Source organism: Pan troglodytes, chromosome 23, assembly GCF_028858775.2.
Source record: "Pan troglodytes isolate AG18354 chromosome 23, NHGRI_mPanTro3-v2.0_pri, whole genome shotgun sequence".
Taxonomy (NCBI): Eukaryota; Metazoa; Chordata; class Mammalia; order Primates; family Hominidae; genus Pan; species Pan troglodytes.
In genome coordinates this window covers 2,527,099-2,548,784 of record NC_086016.1, presented here as the reverse complement: position 1 = coordinate 2,548,784, position 21,686 = coordinate 2,527,099, and the positions used below count along the sequence as shown (strand labels likewise).

The 21,686-nt window shown below is 42.1% G+C and overlaps 1 long non-coding RNA gene across 4 annotated transcripts in view; it reads right to left on the bottom strand.

The window, feature by feature from the left end:
• Positions 1-14,062: 14,062 nt before the first annotated feature.
• Positions 14,063-21,686, bottom strand: part of LOC129136792 (uncharacterized) — a 41,092-nt gene continuing 33,468 nt past the window's right edge. For 3 of the 4 annotated variants that reach the window (XR_010156065.1, XR_010156062.1, XR_008538711.2), the window contains exon 4: positions 20,301-20,504. This is a non-coding gene — a long non-coding RNA (uncharacterized LOC129136792). Of the gene's footprint in view, positions 16,930-20,300; positions 20,505-21,686 lie in introns of those variants that run through there. The other variant, XR_010156063.1, reaches the window with a different exon arrangement.

The window sequence follows — 21,686 nt, the reverse complement described above, 5'->3', positions numbered from 1 at the left end:
AGTCACACTTCCTTCTGTGGGCACGACCCAGACAAGGAGAAGAGTCACATCGTCCCGGTGCTAGACCCAGGGATATGTCACAATCTCTCTTATGGGCAATGCTCAGGTAAGAGAGGAGAATTGCATCAAATAGATGATGGACCCAGAGGTATGTCACGATGCCTTCTGTGAACTCGATCCAGGCAGAAGATTCACATCAACATCAACTTGGTGCTAAGCCCAACAACGTGTCACAATCCCTTCTTTGTAAAAGGACCAGGCAGGAGAAGAGAATCACATTACCAGGCTGATGAGCACAGAGATATGTCACAATGCCCCTGTAAGGCAGGGCCCAGGCAGTTGGGTTACATCGCCTGAGTAGTGGACCCAGCAATATAACACAGTGTCCCATATGGGCAGTGCACAAGCTGGAGAGTCACATAACCTGGGTGCGAGGCCAAGCTATATATAAGAACGCTTCCGGTGGGCAGCGCCAAGGCAGAAGAGGAGACTCACATCTCCGGATTCACGGTCTAGCGATATGTCAAAATGCTCACTGTGGGCAGTGCCAAGGAAGGAGAATAGAGTTACACCCTCAATGTGCTGGATCCAGCAATATGGTAATATCCCATCTGTGGGCTGGGTCCATGCGAGCCCATCAAGTCACTCAGGTGCTAGGCACCGGCAAATTTCACCATGAAAGCTGCAGAATGGTCCAGGAATTAGATTAACAATCCCACAGCTGTCTCAGTTGTAGGCATGACATTCAACACCTCCTGTATGTTGGGTCTAAGCCCACGAATAACCCTCTCAACACCAGACTGGATTTGTGCATGAGAGCCTCAATTCCTCTGCAGACTGACCTGTGTTCCCGTGAGAGGATGACAATAGTTACTGTTGGCTGGGTGTGCATATGAGTGTCACAATCTCACCTGTGTGCTCGGCCCAGTTAGCACTCTCTGTGTACTACCCAATGGCCCTATACAGTATGCATGAGAGTTGTAATCAACTTTGATACCTTCCTAATGGTAGAGACCCATGATCGTACTTGTAGCATTAAGCCCGGTATGAGAGTCAACACCATTACAATTAACTAGGTCAGGATAGGAGAGTCCTCCCTTGCCTATGAGCTGAGTTTAGATGTGGGCCACCATTTCAACTCTGGTTGAATGTTTATATATGAACACGGGCCTAACACCGAGGTGATGTGAGTCTTTGGCCTAGACACTTCAAGCAGGAGACAATGTGACATATCTCAGGGTCTATCAACTATTTGATGTGACCTTCCTCTTTTACCTGAGCTTTCCCCATAAAAGAGATGTGACATATGTCTAGACCCAGCACCTGGGTGATGTGACTCTCCTTTATTGACTGAGCCCTGTGTATTTTGGGTATTCTGACGTATCCCAGGACCTAACTTCTGGAAGATAAGAAGATCCAACATGGGCCCTGCCTAAAAAGTTTCTTGTGACAAATTTCTACATGAATCACCTTGGAGATTTGACTCTCCCCTCTTACCCGAGTTTTGCCCATAAGAGAGATTGTTACTTACCTCTGCAGCAAGCACCTAAATGCTGTGGCTCTTCTTTCTTGCCTGGGTCACGCCCACAGATGAAAGAGTGGCTTATCGCTGTGTCCAGCACACCGGTTATGTGATTATGCTGCCTGATCTCTGCTCACAGGAGCCATTGTGACATATCCCTGGGCCCAGAAACTACTTAACACGACTCTCTTCAATGACCTTAACTTGGTGCCTGGGATAAGTTGTGACATATCTCTGGATCCAGCACCTAGGTGATGCGACTCTCCTTTTCTGCATGGGCTATGCTTACAAGAAGGAGGCTGACTTATTGCTGTGTTGACAACTGACGTGATACCTCTGTTCTTGTCTTCTTAGTTTTTAAGAATTTAAACAAGAGACACAAGGAAAAAAAGTACAGCATAATTTATTGGAAAAGAAAATATTTGAAAGTTAAGTGCAGAATACAGTACACCCTGAGAGAGATACTCCAGGGTGGGCTGCTCGTAAGAGTGAGACAGCGTGGATTGTCGCTGGAGAAACCCGCTTACGGGAGTTTTACATTATTATTAGTAAGGAGGAGGGAAGAGGAGTTGCTAATAAGCATGTTCTGAGTGATATTCTGGGTGCACATACGCAGTGACTGTACATGCTTGTTCATATGTTGCATGTCTCGTTAGCATCTTAGATCTCCACCCAGGAGTGTATTTCTGTTTGTTTGTTTGTTTGAGACAGAGTCTCCCCGTGTTGCCCAGGCTGGAGTGCAGTGGTGTGATCTCTGCTCACTGCAACCTCCGCCTCCTGAGTTCAAGCCATGATCATGCCTCTGCCTCCAGAGTATCTGGGATTACAGGCATGGCCCACCATACCCTGCTAATTTTTCTATTTTTAGTTGAGACGGGATTTCACTGTGTTGGCCAGTCTAGTCTCAAGCTTCTGGTTTGAAGTGATCCATCTTCCTCAGCCTCCCAAAGTGCTGGGAGTACAGGTATGAGCCACCTTGCCTGGCTAGGGCCTATATTTTTTGCTATTAAAATAAGCAAAAGTTAAGTTTGAGGACAGGTGAAATCAAAATGCACATGCTTTCTAGAACAGAAAGTCCTTAATGAGGATAACTTTGCTTGAATAAGCCCAATTACAATGCGAATGCTACGGCTTATTGTCTTGGCTGTACAGTCACCATGGTTTCTGTATCCTGAGATCATGGTCATTTTCTGTACTATCTATTCTGCCTCAATTTCCCCCTAAGAGATTTTAGGGCAATAATCATATTGGAGGTTGAGGGGTTAGGCCATTATTTCTGGAGCTGTTTCCTGCTAAGTGGGTGTTACTTCTGCCTAGCCTGGGCCTTAAAATTTCTTCCTGTGTGATCTAACAGGGTGTAAACCATGTCGTTCGTGGAACCAGTGGGAAGATGTTGGCAACCAAAGGTTGAAAGCCTTGCAAAACCATCATGCAAACATGGAGTTGCCGTAAGCAAGAGAGCAAGAAATCAGTTAACATTTTAAACAAAATTGGAACAAAACTAAAAGCTGAAAATATAATAATGACTGGTACTATTAAAGAGAGCAAGGCAGACAATGGACATTGCTTTCATGTTCCCATGGAAGTTCATAGAGATTCAATTTTGTCTGCCTGGGTGATGATATTATTAATATTTTCTTCGACTAAACCAGACTGATTGATCTCAAAAACAGCATTCTGCTTTTAGATATAAACATGTTCCTCTTTACCCGGCTGGGAGAAGATCCCAGGCTCTTTGGTTTTGTCAGACTACAGTGGCCATGGAGTCCAGATGTTGCTGAAGTCTATTGAGGCCCTCTGCTGCTTGTTGGGGACCCATTGAGTTTTCCTGAGATAGTTTCTATTGGATTCCCGAGGCTCCACCTTATGGTGACATTTGTGCTGCAAAGGAATTCTGCATTAAAATGGTGAAAGCAGCAAACGTTTTAAGTGTTTTCTATTTTTTGCCAATAAGCAAAAGTTTTCTGCAGCTACGTGGTCAGCAGTCATTGGGTCCATTTATGGATGGTGAAGTTGAATGGTGGTCAAAGTTAGAGCCTGGAAGTCTTCAGTAAATGCGCTGAAGTTCTCTGGGAGCCATCAGAGCTGTTGCTTGCATTGGATTAGATCATTTGTTGAGAAGAGAACAAGCACTCTCATGGTCCTCTCTCCATTTGGGACTTTCTGTAAGGGGATCAAATTCTCTTGCCCTGCATGGTGTGAAGTTCCACCGTGAGTAACTACAGCTGGGCTGGTCACTATTGTACCTGGCAAAGGCTGATAGAGAGGAGCATAAGGAGGAGGTGAAACAAGCTTAGATTCTACAGAAGACTCTGATAGTGTGGGGATGCTGCGGATTCTACAGGAGGTGTAGGCCCCTGAGGGTCCCTATCTGGTGTTGGGCTGTTGGGTCTGGGGTCCCTTCCCCTTAATAAGAGATGATCTTCTAATGCTTCTGAGGGGCTTTGTGGCTTACTAGGCTTTAGCCCACAGGTGCTGCATAGAGCTGGGTTTTGTTGTCAGTCCATAAAGGTTTGCACATAGGATATTTCAGACCATTTTCCCTGATTTCTACAGAAAAGATCTAGCTGTAGGAGGGTGTTAAAGTTCACAGTCTCATTCCCCAGACATGTTTTGTGAGATAATCTGTATGCAAGCTAAATAGTATTACAAAAGAAGATAAGTTTTTTATTATTATTATTATTTTTTGGTTCATCTAGCCAAAAGCTGTTTCAATTTTTAAATATACATCTCAGGGGTGTTTCAATGACAGTAGAGGAAGCGGCTCCCATGGTGCCAACAGAATCTTGCAACGTCAGAACATGTACTAAAGTCCAGGAGGCCATGGGCATCACAATGGGACAAGTGGAACCACCAAGGTGTCCAGCACATCCCCTCAAGACCCCATTAACTGAAGCTCTAGGAGGTCATAGGCATTTGCCATACACCGTCCTATCTCTCACCAGCGCTGCCCATCTCCAGCCCTGCCGAGATGACCCCCACTGCTGGCTGGGGGGCACATGTCTGGCTGACAAGCCTTTCCCTAATTTACTGGTTTGCCATTTATGATGCCCAATTATAACACCTGCAATGCTCAGATTCAAACCCCACGACCGGGCATCTACATGACTTTGAATCGTTTGTTCAGCAAAAAAAACCTGTTGAAGAACAATTTCAAGGAGGTGGGAAATGCATAAAGCCTGAAGGGACAGGGTTCTCTTAATATTCCACTCAAAACAAAACAAAACAAAATTGTAAACAGAAAACCCGATCAGAAAATAAAGTACAATAGCCACTAGGTGGCGATCGAGTATTGCTGAAGGGACAGCAAACGATAAGCTGAGTCTGAAGGGTGGCCAGAAAGATGTGAAACTAAGCAGCAAACTAGCCCGAATATGAAATGTTGAGAGCAACCCATGCGGTGAGTGTCATTTATGGATAGTACAGATGCAGCAGCCAAAAGGAGAGCAGACATATATTCTCTCTCTAGAGAATATAGGTGATTTAAACACGTTTCCCCCAGAACTTTAGTGAAACAGCGCTGGAACAAGCAGCGATAGTTAACCAGGTAGTCTGGAAGTGCCTTAGTATTCACTGCAAGTAAAGGGAAACTGAAATTAATGAAGCAGACAAACCTCTCTCCGGGCCATGGCAAAAGAAATGTTGATGGCTGATGTAATACCTTGGTTCTTCTTAGCTTAAAAGAATTTAAACAAGAAACATGCAGCAAAAGAAGTACAACATAGAGTAATTTATTGCACACAAAAAAGGAAAGAATACGTTGAAAATCAAGTGCAGAATAGACGGTACAGTCTGAGAAAGAGATTCCAGGGCAGCCTGCTCATAAGAGTGAGACAGCATTAATTGTTGCTGGAGAAACCCTCCTTCAGGGAGTTTTACATGATTATTCATAAGAAGGTGGAAAGAAGTGTTATAGAAGGCATGCTTTGAGTGGTCTTCTGGGTGCACATGTGCAGTAGATGTACATATTTTTGCATATGTTGCATGTCTCATTAGCATGCAATGACATTTCACCCAGGAATGTCTTTTTACTTGTTAAAATGAGCAAAGGTTCAGCTTGAGGACAGATAAAATCAAAATGCACATGCTCTCTAGACGTAAAAGTCCCTACTGAAGATAGTGGGTTTCAAACGACCCCAAGTGCTCCAGAACTTAAAAGTCGCTCCCACGAACCTGGAACACTATCTGTTCCTGAGGGATCAGGTCCCATTTGTGTCTCTGAGACACTGGCAAGTCAGGCACGACTTGGGATGAGACGGATGATTTTAATTGTAAAATGCCTAAATAGTCAGCAGCTTCAGGTTATATTTTGGAGCTTGTCCACTTAAATGGGTTGATGAAAATGGCTCCCAAAGCTCACGCTTTGGAAAGGGGGTTTTCTCCTTTGCTCTTAGATTTTCTGCAACCCATTAAACTAACCTTCCTGATGCCTCGACTTTCACATTCGTGAAAAAGACGCCATTGAGAGTGACGTTTCCAGGAAGGCTCAGCCCTTGTCAGCCCCTGCAGAGCTCTGAAGCTGTTCACAAGCAGGCCATGTGGAAGATTTCTCTCAAAAGCGATTGAGCACGCGCTCTGGCTAGACAAAAAAGAGGGCTGCTGCACAATGGACAGTGTCTCAGACATCAGGATAGTTTCCGCAGCAGTTTAGGAAAGAAGGCAGTGCCCTGAGCTGCAGAAGGTGCAATGCTCTGGAAGGAAACCTGGGTGCAGCTGAAAGAGGAACCTGAGAAGCATAGGGCCAATCGGGTGAGGACAACCCGCCCGATTTGGGCAAAGGTAAGGTGCCTACATAGGGTAATACCCTCCTCAATGCTCAGCCCAGACCTGTCCTCCAGTTCCACCTCTGTACTCACTCTCTGTGACAAAGAGTCGGCATAGCATAAGAACTCAGCAGTGCTTTGGACACTGGGAAGTCCACACCGCTCTGTCCCTCCCTCCAGGGCTATGCACCCCGGATCCCGGTATATGCTGGGATTATGGTTCTGAAGCCTACCGACAAATAGGCTGACAGCAGTTAATGGACTACAGCTCCCAGCATATTAGGTGGGGCATGTACAACTTTGCCCCTTCTTCCAGGGCTATGCTTTACCCTGGAGACTGGCGCATGCTGGGATTGTAGTCCTGTAGCCATTTGACCAAAGGGCTGGGAGTGTTTATGAGAATACATCTCCCAGCAATCCTAGGGAGGAGCACACAGCCCCGCCTCTTCCTCCAGTGACACTCATTGTCCAAGAGACAGGTGCATGCTAAGATTGTAGTCCTGAATCTCTGCGACCAAAGAGCTGGAAGTGTTTATGAGCATATATCTCCCAGCAAGCCTGGGAAGACGCACACAGCCCCTCCTCTTTTTCCACTGACGCGAACTGTCCCTGACCCCAGTGCATACTGGGATGGTAGTCCTGCATCCCTGTGATGAAAGTTCTGGGAGTCTTTAAGAAACTACATCTCCCAGGAAGCAGAAGGAGGCGTCCATAGCCTAGCCTTTTCCTCCAGTAATGCGCACTGTCCCTGAGCCGGGTGCATGCTGGGATTGTAGTCCTGCAGCCCGGTGATGAAAGGTCTGGGAGTGTTTATGAGACTACATCTCCTACCAAGCCCAGGAGGTGCACACAACCCTGCCTCTTTCTCCAGTGACGCCAACTTTCCCTGAGCCCGGTGCATGCTAGGATGGTAGCTCTGCAGCCCTGTGACTAAACGGCTGTGAGTGTTTATGAGACTGCATCTTCCACCAAGCCCAGAGAGGCGTGAAGAGCCTCGCCCCTTCCTCCACTGATTAGCGCATGCTCCCTCAGTCACATGCATGCTAGGATTGCAGTGCTGCTGCCCTGTGACCAAAGGGCAGCCCAGTGACCAAATGGCTGGGAGTGTGTGAGAATACATCTCCGAAAAAGCATAGCGAGAAGAGCACAGGTCCACTTCTTCCTCCACTCAGGCGCGCTCTCCCTGAGCACGGTGCATGCTGGGATTGCAGTCCTGAAGCCCTGTGACAAAAGGGCTGGGAGAAATAATGAGACTACATCTCCCAGAAAGCCCAGCGAGACGCACGTACCCCTTTCTCTTCCTCCATTGAGGCGGACTGTCCCGGTGCCCCGTGCATGCTGGAATTGTAGTCCTACAGCTATGTGATGAAAGGGCTGGGATTGGTTATCAGAATGCATCTCCCAGCAAGCCCAGCGAGGCACGCACAGCTCCTCGTCTTCCTCCAGGGACACACACAGTCCCTGAACTCGCTTCATGCTGGGATTGTAGTCCTGCAGCCCTGTGACCAAAGGGCCAAGAGTGTTTATGAGACTACATCTCCCAGAAAACATAGGGAGACGCACACAGCCCCACATCTTTTCCCAGTGACGCATACTGTTTTTGATCCTGATACATACTGGGATTGTAGTCCTGCAGACCTATGACAAAAGGTCTGAGAAGCTTTATGAATCTACATTTCCCAGCAAGCGCAGCGAGGTGCGCACAACCTTCCCATCGTTATCCAGTGAAGGGGAATGTCCGTGAGCCCCAAGCATGCTGGGATTGTAGTCTTATAGCACTGTGAGCCAAGGGTAGGGAGAGGACACGAGACTACATCTCCGAGAAAAACCTAGGGAGACGCACACAGCCCCACATCTTTTCCCAGTGACGCATACTGTTTTTGATCCTGATGCATTCTGGGATTGTAGTCCTGCAGTCCCGTGACAAAAGGTCTCAGAGTCTTTATGAAACTACATTTCCTAGCAAGTGCAGCGAGGTGCACACAACCTTCCCCTCATTCTCCAGTGACGTAGATTGTCCGTGAGCCCCAAGCATGCTGGGATTGTAGTCTTATAGCACCGTGACCAAAGGACAGGGAGAGGCCATGAGACGACAACTCTCAGGAAACCCAGCAAGGCGCACACTGCCCTGCCTCTTTCTCCTTAGACTAGCGCACTGTCACTGAGCTGGGTGCATACTAGGAATGTATTCCTGCAGCCCTGTGAGCAAAGAGCTGGGAGTGTTTATGAGAATACATCTCCCAGTACTCCCAGGAGGTGCACACAGCCCTGCCTCTTCCTGCAGTGACTAGCGCACTGTCCCTGAGCTGGGTGCATGCTGGGATTGCAGTCCTTGGCGATCTATGACCAAAGGGCTAGGAGTGTTAATGAGACTACATCTCCCAAAAAAGCAGAGTGAGAAGCGCACAGCCCTCCCTCTTCCTCCAGTGACGCATGCTGTCCCTGAGCCCAGGGCATGCTGGGGCTGGAAGTGTAGTCCTTCAGCCCTGTGATGAAAGGGCTGGGAGGATTGATGAGAATACATCTCCCAGCAAGCCCAGCGAGTAACAAACAACCCCGCCTCTTCCTCCAGTGACGCGCAATTTCCTTGAGCCCGGTGCTGGCTGGAATTGTAGTCCTGCAGCCCTGTGACCAAAGGTTTGGGAGTATTTATGAGACTACATATCCCACCAAGCCCAGCGAGACGTGGACAATCCCTCCCCATCCTCCAGTAACGCGCACTATCCTTGATCTTGGTGCATACTGGGATTGTAGTTCTGCGGCCCTGTAATGAAAGATCTGGGTGACTTTATGAAAGTACATGTCCCAGCAAGCCAAAGGAGGCACACAAAGCTTTGCCTCTTCATCTAGGCACACGCACTATCCCTGATCCCGGTGCATGATGGAAATGTAGTCCTTCAGCCCTGTGACCAAAGGGCTGGGAGTGTTTATGAGACCGCATCTCTCAGCAAGTAAAGCAAGGCCTGCACAGCCCCGCCTTTTCCTCCAGTGACGCTCACTGTTCACTAAGGAGTGTTCATGAGATTACATTTTCCAGCAAGCCCAGCGAGTTATGCACAGCTCTACCTCTTCTTCTAGCGACGCGCACTGTGCCTGATTCCGTTGTATGCTGGGATTGTGGTGCTGCAGCCCTGTGACCAAGGGGCTGGGAATCTTTATAAGACTACATCTCCCAGCAAGCCCAAGAGGCTATCACAGCCATGCACCCCCACCTCCCGCCCCACTTTTCCTTCAGTGACGCGCACTGTCCCGTGAACATGGTTCATGCTGGAATTCTCCTGTTGCGGGATTCAGGAGGACGAGACAGACCTCAGGTTGAAACAGGAGAATCTTTATTGAGTGCACTCAGGACCAGCTGACTCACGTCAAAAAGACTGGGCCCGGAACAGAGACAACACCTGACTTTTATACACACTTCACAAAAGGGGGTGGGCTAGCTTGAAGCGAGCTTACAGTGGCGTGAAAGCAGGAATACAGAGGCAGGACAAAGACAGGATTGCACATGACCATTGCCAAGCAACCCACACGTCCATTATCTAGGTTTCCCTGGGCATGGGCTTATCCTATAACCCTCACTATGGTTCCCAAACAGCTGTAGTTCAGCCTACTCAGGCTTCTCATGACTTTCATTGTACTTCTTCGATAAAACACAATATTTGAAGTCACTAGTTACAGAGAACAAGAATCTATAAACTCATTCCATAAAACAAAGGGAATTTCTTTTTCTTTTCCCTGTGTTGGGGGAGTGTTGGGAGAACCTCCAGAGCACATTACATAATATTATCAAGAATTTTCCTGGGTCTGGGCTGTGCCTATTGCTGCCTCTGGGACAAGTCAGCCTAATACAAGAAAACTTATTTCTCTTTCTTTTTAATTTCATTTTTCTTTAATTTCCTTCCTTAGTCCTGCAGCCCTGTGACCAAAGGACTGGGAGTGCACAGTTACACATCTGTTCACTTGTCATGAGACAGCTTGCCTTTACCCCCATGAACATACTTACCATAGCTTCTTTCAAATCTTATCTACAGATTACAGCATCTTGCACATCTTGAGAATAGGTTCTATTGTCTGCTTTTTATCTTGTGAATCGATTACATTTTCATGCTTCTTCACGCATCTCATAAATTTTTAAATTGTGTGATAGGAACTACAGGGACTCTGGATTCTGTTGTATTTCTTTGAAAATTATTATTTTATGAGGGAGTTAATTTGAATAGGTGCAAACCCCAATCCTTATCTCTTCTACAGTGGCACAGCTAAAATCTTCATTCAGTTCTTCTAAACAGTGTGCGTTTCTATATAGCAAAATATAGTATTTTATTAAACTTTATTATAGTATCTGTGAAACAGTTATTGAACAATCTACTCTACTTCATTATTACTGGAAGCCAGAACCTCAGTTGTGTTCACTTTCTGGATTTTATATAAGTGAAATTGTACAACATGTACACTTTTACATCTACTTTCTTCTATGCAATTTTATATTTATGATATTAATTCATCCTATTGCAGATAGCTATAGTTTGTTTATTTAAAAAATATTTTTTACATTGTGGCAAAGTATACATAAAATTAACCATTTTAGCTATTTTAAGTGTGCAGCTCAGAAAAATTAACTACACTCACATTGTTTTGCAACTATTATTCCCATTCATAGGGACCTTCTTTCAACTTCCAAAACCAAAATTTAATTTACATTAAATAACAGCTCCCTGTTACTCCCCCTCCAGATCCTAGGAACCACTCTTCTACTTGGATTTCTAGAATTTAACTACTCTAAGTATCTCATAAGTGGAATGATACAGTATTTGTCCTTTTATGACTGGCTCATGTCACTTTGCACAATGTCCTTAAGGTTCATGCATAACGTACCATGTGTCAGAATTTTCTTATTTTACATAACTGAATAACGTTCCAATGTATGTATAAATCACATTTTATCTATTTATTCATTGATGATAATTCAAACAACACGGGTAATTCAAAAACCTTTTGGGTGATGTGAGTAATGCTGCTATGAGCCTAGGTGTACGTGTATTATTTTGTGTCTTTGCTTTCACATCTTTTGCTACATACCCAGATGTGAAATTGTGGGATCATATGGTGACTTTAGGTGTACATTTTTTAGTTATTATACTGTTATTTTATAGCAGCTGCAGCATTTTACATTTCCAACAACAGTGTACAAGGGTTCTAATTGCTCCACGTCCTCACCAACACTTGTGATTTTCTGTTTTGTTTTGTTTCTTTTGGTAGTGACTATGCTGATGTGTATTAAGTGATATATCATTTGGAGTTATATTTGCATTTTACTAATGATTAGTTTTGTTGAGCACCTTTCCATGGACTTATTAGCCATTTCACATAATTTTTAAAGAAATGTCTGTTTAAGTATTTTGCCCATATTTTAAACAAGTAGTTTGTTTTATTATTGCTGAATTGTTCTTTGTATATTCTGGATAGAGTCCTCTTTATTTTTCTTTTGTTTCTTGCGTTTTTTGTGTCCTGTTAAAAAAAATCACTGCCAAATCCAGCGTTATGACATGTTTTACCTACATTTTATACTAAGAATTTTGTAGTTTTAGCTCTTACATTTAGGTTTTTGTCCAGTTAGTTAATTTTTTCTTATGGTATAAGTTAAGGGAACAGCTTCACTCTTTTACTTGTAGGTACCCAATTTCCCCAGCACTAACTGTTGTAAAGGCAGTTCATTTCCCATAAAAATCATTTGACCATATATATGAGGGTTTATTTATATTGGCTTTCTCTATTACTCCATTAGTCTATTTGTAGCGTGCTATTTTGGAATTTTGTAGTAAGTTTTGAAATCATTAAGTGCGACTTCTCTAACTTTGGTATTTTTTTTTCAAAATTATTTTTGCAATTTAGGGTCCCTTGAGATTCCTCATAAACTTAAAAATTGATTTTTTAATATCTACACAAAATAATTGGCATTTTGCTTCTTGGTTACTTCCTAAGTATTTTATTCTTTTGATGCTATTGTAAATTGAGTTGTTTTCATAGTTTTCTTCTCAGATTATTCGTATTAGTACATAAAATACGGTTTATTTTTCTATGTTGATTTTGTATGCTACTACTCTGCTGAATTTATTAATTTTAATATTTTTTGTGTGGAATCTTTAAGATTTTCTACATAAAAGAATATATTTTCTGTACACACTTTGATGCAGTTTATTTCATTGTCTTTTTTAATTTCTCTGAATGAAACTTCTAATACAGTGTTGAATAAAAGTGGCTGGCAAGAGCAGACATTCTGTCTTCTGAGCTTAGACGAAATAATTTTGGTCTTTTCCTCTAGAACATATAGTTTGCTGTGGGTTTTTTATACGTGAATTTTACAAAGATGGTTTTCTTTTATTCGTAATTTATTGTGTTTTTATTATAAAATATTTTGAATTTTGTAAAATACATTTTCTGTATTAGATAATGTATTCTAAAAATTTTGTTAATGTGTCATATGCATTGATTATTTTTCATATGCTAAAACTTTTGTTAAGAAAGGCTAGCTAAGTGAACCAGTGAGACTGGAAAAAGGATAAAGAAATCTATGCTGGTTGTGATCAATTAGTTGTAAACACCATTGCACTGAAACCATCCATACGCTAAATCTTCCTTACATTCCAGTAATAAATTCCCCTTGGTCATGTGGTGTAATCTCCCTAGTATGCTGCTGAATGTGGTTAGCTAGGATGTTGCTGAGTAGTTTTGCATCCGTGTTCATAAGGGATATTAGTCTATGGGTTTTTGTAGTCTCTTTGTCTGGCTTTGGTATGAGCTAATGCTGGCATCATGGAATAAGTTTGGAACTGCTCTCTTCAGGCTTTTGGTAGACTTTGGAAAGGATTTTTGTTCTATATATGCTTGATCTAAATCACTAGTGAAGCCAACAAGACAAGGGCTTTTCTTCATGAAGAGGTTTTTAGTTACTGATTCCATTTCCTTAGTAGTTTTGTATCTATTCAGATTTTGTATTTCTTTGTAATCAAGTCTTGTATACCTAGGAATCTGCCCAATTTATCTAGGTGGTGGCTCACACTTGTGGTCCCAGCACTTTGGGAGGCGGGCGGATCACCTGACGTCGGGAGTTCGAGACAAATTTTGTCTGCTCAGAGATTATTGATAAGTGATCTCCATTTTAATTTATTTTAACAAATTTTCTGTACTTTTACTTTCCATCCAAACTGTAACTTATAAATTATTATTGTTGTACATATGTAGGCCCATGTTGTGTATGCTTTGAAGACATGTACTGCTTTCAAACTCATTTGTATTATGTTATTATTGAATTTGCCCCATTTATTGGAATTATATACTGCAATCTCCCAACTACAAGAGGTATGAGTTCTGAGGAGATCACAGTAAAGATGAGTCAGAAGTGAAAACGGTTCTCCAACTCATGCATGCAGTAAAAACAAATTTCACGTGGATACAATGAGTAATTATTTAAAATTTAAAATACCCTGAAAACATTAACGTTTATCTCATTACTATGTAATATGGAAATTACAAGACCAAAAAACCCAAAGACTTATTTTTAAAATAGAAATAGAGTTTTTTATATGATGAAATGGTCTATAATTTAAATGTAAAAAGTGAATAGGAAATATATGAAATAAAATAAAATTATTTGTAAAAGTGACAATGCCTGTATTAGATTTAACAATATCTTACAATAAAATAAGTTGAAACCTACAAAATAGAAGAAATTTTAAAATTAGGCAAATGTTATGAGCCAGATGAAGAACAAATACATATATCAATAAGTATTTAATGTATTTAGTCATAGATTTTATATGAAACAATAAAAAGTAAGCAAACCAATAGCAAGGTAATTTCACCCTGATTGATTCAAACTGAAAACATATTAACATTTCTCCATTAGAAGTTGGATCCATGGATTGGACTCATGCTGCTTTCAAGGCACTTTGGCCAGGACCCAACACTCATTGCCAAGAGTCAGCAGGCTAGAAGTTTGCTTTTAAGATGTTCCCCGGCCTGCAACCCAGACACTTTTTCTTGACTACTTCTTCAACTCTGACATAGGTTTTGCTGATATAAATGGAAACCCAGCTCTATATCTACCAAGCATCTACGTGGCTAGAGCTGCACATTGAGCATTTAGGCACTAGGCAAGAGGTCATCCGAGGTTTCCAAGCAGACTTTCTAGAATTTCCCCAAAATACTGACATTGTCTTTTTCAGACCCCATCTCCCAAAGAGAATCAGAGAGGCGGTCTGGAAGCCATTTAGAATCTCCAGCCTCCAACCTAGTAACAACGGACTTGGATACAAAGACGCAACCTACTGACCTCAAAGACACCAGCCCAGATTCTGGGCATTGAATTCCTGCCTCCCCATGAAAGATCTCATCTGAGTCACATCAAAGCCCACACTCTTCTTCAACGTTCACCTTCCAGACACGCTCCAAAACAGCCCTTCAGAATTGTCTTGAGATGAAACAAAAGGTGATGAAGCTTCAGGTTTGGAATGCCTGCCTCATTCCTCACTCCTGAAAGTCTACACCTGCTGTTTAGAACTCTCACACCTTAGGGAGCCCGGGCTCTCAGAGTGCATCCTCTAACAGGACCTCCTGGCCTTTTCCTCCTTGGAGGAGAGTGCCCAAGAATAAGAGGGAATACATGGCCTCCACTCTCACTTGACTTGGTTGACTGATGAACTGATGTCGGAGGAGGAAACATATGTAGGGAACAGCCTGGGTCTTTTGAATCCCTGTTTCCCAGCTATGATGCCTGTGCAAATGGAGGGAGAATCCCAAAGTATTATCGGGTGGTAGAGAGACACTGGCTAACACAATTAAGTAAATATAAGGTTACTTGAAGGGGAATTTATCATATGTCATATACAAAATTTTAGTTAGTGAACTTTATTTAAAAACAGTCACAATTTGTAAGGGGAGTAAAATATAATTGTAATAGGGAGCTATGAAAATTATCTGCACTTGCTATGTAAATGATTGAGTTAGGGGTAACTATCTGAAGGTCATGAGCTTGATATCTGCTACTTAATTTCATAAGACATTTACTTGCAAATGGTTGTCATTTTTGCTCTCACCATATGAAAATTTTTTCTTGCTAAGAGCATTCCTATGAAAGAAAAACTAGAAATTTTGCCAATTTCGGTTATTAAAACAATAAAATTGGTTTGTTTGTCATTCTTAACAAAATGCTCCTACAGATGGCACATAGTACCCATGCTTTGATTGTTTTTTTTTCCCACCTTAAGTCAATTGCCTTTCAATTTATTCATCAAACCGTATTTACTGTGGATAGACATTGCAGTTGTCATGTGCCCTATGGATTTGTACTTTGTTAGAAATATGAATTCTCAGGCCGAGTATATTGGCTCACGCCTGTAATCCCAGCACTTTGTGAGGCTGAAGAGAGTGGATCACCTGAGGTCAGGAGTTCAAGACCAGCCTGGCCAACATGGCAAAACCCCATCTCTCTACTATTTACAGTTGGCATTGTACCTTGCAATGAATATACGCTTTATCCAAAAAGCCTAAAAACAATAATGAAATTGGGGGTGGGGGCATGGCTGGAAGTATAGATAAAACAAAAATGACAATGACTAGTAGCTGTTAAAGCTGGGTGACTGGTCTGTTATACTTTTTTTGTATTGTGTATACTTTTTTAATGATCTGTAATAAAACACTTGTAGAAAATGACAAAGTTTATCTGCACTTAGATCTTAAGATCTTGGTTACCTTTGGGAAGGAGAAAGTGTCAAGGGCATGAACAAATCTGATTCTTATATACACAAGTGCACTTATTTAGTAATAATTCATCAAGCATTCCCTAAATGTTTTGTGCCTATATTGCTGTATGCATGTTATACATCAATAAAAATTTAAAGAGTACATATTTGCATAACAATCTTAAATTAATATTTTAGAATAATAGCAATGTTTTGTTTTGTTTTAAAGTGGGGCGTGTTCACTCAGGACATCATCAGGTGTATGTTAATGTTCCAAGTTATTTATTTATGTTTTAACTTTTGGGTGAGCCCCCCTGGGTCTTTTAATTTTTACTTCAACACTGTAAGTAGCATGGTTTTAACTTTTTGGAATGCAGCTTTGTTTTCAGAAAGGTTCTCCCCGAAGAATGATGCTCACCCAGGCCAGGGCACACAATGATCCGTGCACAGGATGCACTGAGCACACACAGTACTGGGTGAATCAGGAACAGAGGGAGCAGCACTGCCTGGGTCTGCAAAATATACTTTGCAAGAAAAGCAGGTAAAATTGAAAGGTCACAATTCAGCAGCAAACGTTTTTACATTCATTTGAGAAATCATTTCTAACAAAAGCTCCTGGTTAAAGCCATGGTTTTGTGGCTTGCCTACACATTGTAATCACCTGCACAACTTTCAACCATATTTTTTTTCAGATCCAGCTCCAAGGATTCTGATTTAATTGAGCGGTTACAACTTCAGTTTAAGGGATTTTGAAAGTTTTCCTCCCCGCAGGTGATTCTCTTGCGCCAGGGGTAAGAAGCGCTGGATAGGGGTGAGGGATGCTTTAGCTGTGAGAGATAGCCATGTACACTTCAGGATTTGCCCCATCGCATATCTGGAGTTCGGGGTCTTAGAAAGCTTTCTTGCCCTGTTAAAAATTAAAGGATGGCTTCAATACTTACTTAGCTGCTTGGCTACATTGCAGAAAAAGAAAATGCCTTTCCAGAGATCAGTTTTTTGAGTCAGGGTTTTGTTCTGTCAGCCAGGCTGGAGTGCAGTTGTGTGATCATGGTTCATTGCAGCCTTGACCTCCCAGGCTCAGGTGATCCTCCAGCTTCAGCCTTCTGAGTAGCTGGGACTGAAGTCACGCTCCACCAGGCCTGGCTAATTTTTCAATATATTTTTTTTTTTTTTTGTAGAAATGACTTTCTCTATGTTGCCAGGGCTGATCTCAAACTCCTGGTCTCAAGTGATCCTCCCACCTCAGTCTCCCTAATAGTTCGACCTACAGGCACAGGCAAGCACGCCCGGTGTATTTATTAAAATGTAGCTACTAGAATATTTAAAATTTGCATGTGCCTCACATATTATTTCTTAGAGAATTGCCTCCCTTTTAAATCTCAGGCTGCCTGCTCTAAAGCCTAGATGTACCAGGAAAGTAAAGCATCTGAAATTTTAAAATAATTCTCATTATATTGTTTCCATGTATGAATAACACATATATATTATTCATTAATACAAATAATCTTACATACAAATGTAAATGCAAATATTTTACAGGCAGGGCCAGTTTCTAGTTCACGGAGGAAGCCCTGCCAGAAAAGGATCCAGGGAAAACCTGTAATTCTTGCTTTATTCAACCCAGTGTCAAATCACATATGTCACTCATGGCCTGAGGGGGCAGGGTAGGGATTTGAACTATATCCAATCATGGGTGCCGGAGTGGAAACTATATAATCAGGTGCACAGCTGGAGAAGAATGGGCAGCTTTTTGGAACTAGGGGGGCCTTGGCCTGTCTCTCCACTCAGAGCTCAGGACACTAGAGCCACCTCAACATAATCACCTGTTTTTTAGTTATTTTAACACTCCAAAAGAGAACTAGTTTTCTGATGCATTTTCCAAACGTGTGGCAGGCAGAGACTCAAATCTACCTCCCTGTTGCCCCAGCCTAACTCTGGCTTGCAATTGGATTTTAAATTTCCAGTTCTTTCCTGACACTTACCAACAATAACTAACCTTCGATAATCCACAACATTATCAACTGTTCTTTACTGTACATTTCAGACACAGTATTTTAATTCTTCATTTTGTCAAAAAGCAGTGGACGTCATTTAAAAAATTTTCATTTGTAAACATTTTACAGGAGATGAAAGCAGAGAATAATCCCCTGACACCCCACTGTAAAAAAAAAATAAAACGCAGAAAACCTTTGTGCCCCTTTCTTTAATCTTCCCTTGGCACAGACACCCCATCAGAATGTCTTTGGGTTGAGGTTTCGTTTTGGAAACTTCACAGGGCAATACATCCTCAGCCATCCTGTTATTTTCTTGGTTTTGAGTTTCAAAACTGCTTGAGAATTCCCAAAGATGCCAACAGTGGCCATGACTCTTGAGGTGTCTAGTAAATAGCATCCCTTGTGTCACCTCCTCTCAGGGAACAGCCCAAGGTATGGGAATGCAGCCTCTCTGTGGAGTGGTTGGATGAGCTGTGCCTGGAAGGAATCTCCAGGTATACCCTTGCACTAAAAGCAAACCCCTTAGGACATTAAGATTTTCTTACCCCAAAGATTAGTTTCCATTCCTTAGAGACACATTGCAGGCCAGGCAAATGGATGCTGATATTGAGGAAAAAATGTCCTCAGAATGGTGAAGGGAGAGAAAATATTTCAAAGCACAAAGAAACCCAACCCGGTGAGGCAGTGCAAAAACCTGCAAAGTAAAATGCACCTCACAGACACAGTGGAGCACAGCGTAGCGGCTCCTGGTAGGACGCTCATCACCCACTTCACTGAACCAGATGTGAGTGGGGAAAATATCCCAAGTTATAGAATGGCTTGACTTGACACTTGGGTCTGATATGTCTGTGTTTCAATTGGCATTGTCACCTCCTAAGTTTGTCACCTTGAAAATATTTTTGTACTTAGTTTAAATTCACTTTTTAATTAAATGTAAATTATGTTTTTATCAGTAGAGCTTGAAAGGTATGAAAATATTTATAAAGCACATTAAGTTGGTGAATTTTGAATAAAATTAAGTAGTAATATATTTCACTTGTTAAAAATTGTTACTTGCCTATTTCTTTAACAGAATGAGCATAGTATCTTTCCCAGTTCTGTTTTTTATTTGTTTGAGAGGTGATTTCAAGCAGAATCTCATGGCTTACTGTTGGAAATGTTAAAGACAGTGATAGTCTCTCTTCCACTACTGTGGTAGGAAATGAATACATATCTACAAGCACATGAGGTAGATTAATTGTCAAATTACATACATTTATTACATCAGTTGTTCTTTTTTTCAAAACAGAGAATTTGTGAAAGTGAATATCTCTGTTCCATATGCTGCTATCTGGGTGTTTGAGGGTAATGCTAAGTTTTAGGAGCTGGGACTTGGCACCTCCTGGAAGTGTTCACATATGATTAATTGTTTACTAAATGATTTGTTTTGAACATAATTAAATTACATGTTTATTTTCTGAAAGGGGTAGATACTTTGGCTTTTCTTGTTGAGTTATAAAATGTAAGCCCCTTATAATTTTCTTTTTTTATTTTTATTTTATTTTTTAGACTTAGTTTCACTCTTGTTGCCCAGTCTGGAGTGCAATGGCACGATATTGACTCACTGCAACCTCCACCTCCCAGGTTCAAGCAATTCTCCTGCCTCAGCCTCCCAAGTAGCTGGGATTACAGGAATACACCACCACCCCCGGTTAAGTTTGTATTTTTAGTAGAGAGGGTGTTTCTTCATGTTGATCAGGCTGGTCTCGAACTCCTGACCTCAGGTAATCTGCCCACCTCGGCCTCCCAAAATGCAGGGATTACAGTCATTAGCCACCATGCCTGGCCATAATTTCCTCTCTTTTAAACCTTAGATTTGAATAATTTTTGCTGGATTCTTCAAACATGAAGTATTTTTTAAATTGAAAACTAACTGAATGAATAATTGGGAAGTAGAAGTCTTAGACCATTGACTAAAAGCTAAGGCTAACGGTGACCCTGCAAAAGGGGGCCACTGATGGCCCAGTTGATTATTCCTGAGTGTCTGTCCTGCAGGTATCGAAGCCTGCTGACACCAACCATGGAAGAAGCCTTTGTCACTGTCAGAAGATACAGAGCTTTGGTAAGTTGGAAGTTCACAGGCAGATGCAGTTGAGATTGAGATAGAAGAAATGTTGGGAGATTCTTTCTTGAATAGAATTGTTATTGTCCTGAGACTGTTTCTAGGCTTTGTCTAAGAAGTTACTTAAGAAGTGTTGCAACAAAGAAAAAGTACAAATGATTAGATCTTTGGGGATCTCAAAGGTTAGGCGGAAAAGGGCTTTATTTCCTAGGAAGGAGAAAACAAGTTTACAAAGAAGGTTGGAAGGGAAGCACAGGATGGAGGGTAGCAAAATCAGATCCCAGATAAGATAATGTTTCACCTTGAAGTCAGCCTGTTCTTAGGAGGGATGTGTATAAGTATGGGTTGTAGGTTCTCTGAGGCTGTGGGTGAGTCAAAGTTCAGGGGCTGAGGGAAGAAGAGGAACAAGCAAAGTTTTGTTAACAAGTACTCTGTTTTGACCACTGAAGACTAAATTACAGAATGGTTGTTCATTTTTAAAAATGGGAATTTGCAATCTGTGTCCATCTTTGTGATAGGTTAAAAAAAAGGGGGAGAACATCCACAAAGTCATAATGGGAAGCACGTTCTCTTCACTAAGCTGTTCTTTGAGAACACAAAGAATGGGGGAATTTCTTTAAATATAGCTATTTCAAGGATTACCTTCACCCACAACTGTTCCTTGTCCTAGACATCTCTTCCATTTGGCAGTTTCTGAGTTATATTTTTATAATAAAGTAGTAAATATAATTAGGCTTATTTGTTGAGTTTTTTTTGAGTAATTCTATCAAATTATTTAACTTGAAAAGGGGTTTATGGGAGTCTCAGATTTATAGGAGGTAGCTCAGAAGTATAGATGGGCTTCTGGGATATGTGACTCTCCTCTGCAGTGAGAGCGGTGATGTGGGACTGAGCCCTGAATTTGTGGGATCTGTGCAAACTCTAAGTGGTGTCAGAATTAAATTTTTGGGCAACAAATGGATGTTGGAGAATCAGTGGGTTTTCAGGGAACTTTACACATTTAGGATCAAAATTGTTGTAAGAAGAAAGACAATGTGGAGCCTCTGCTGGAGAGAGACTCCAGGTATCTTGGGGAAGGTAGGCTCTGCTCTGCACACAGGCTGCTACACCATGCACTGCCCTATGGTTCCAGGCATCCTCCCACGGTGAGAAGGACCGAGGACTCTGAGGGAAGAAGTTCTGAGAACAGATGCCTTCTACCCTCCTGCCAACCTGAGGCCACCACATATCTTTCACCCACTGAACATACGCACTGCGTGTTGATGTGATCAAGCCCCTCCCAGCACAGGTCTCTGGCATCAAGATTTTTGCCCATGCTACTTTTCCTCATAGACTTTCCCACCAAAAACCCACACACATGCCTACAAGATCCCTGGCATATGTTCTATCTTAGACACCGAATCTGCAGTGGCAACCTGTTTTTTTCACCATCCCAGGTTTCTGTGCCACCTGATCATAATCTCGTCTTCCTGCATGGACATAGAAATAACTCAGAGGAAAGTTTCACCTGGGTCAGTATCCATAGCATGAACCAGTCCTTCCACCAACCCTGTACTGTCTCCCAATTGT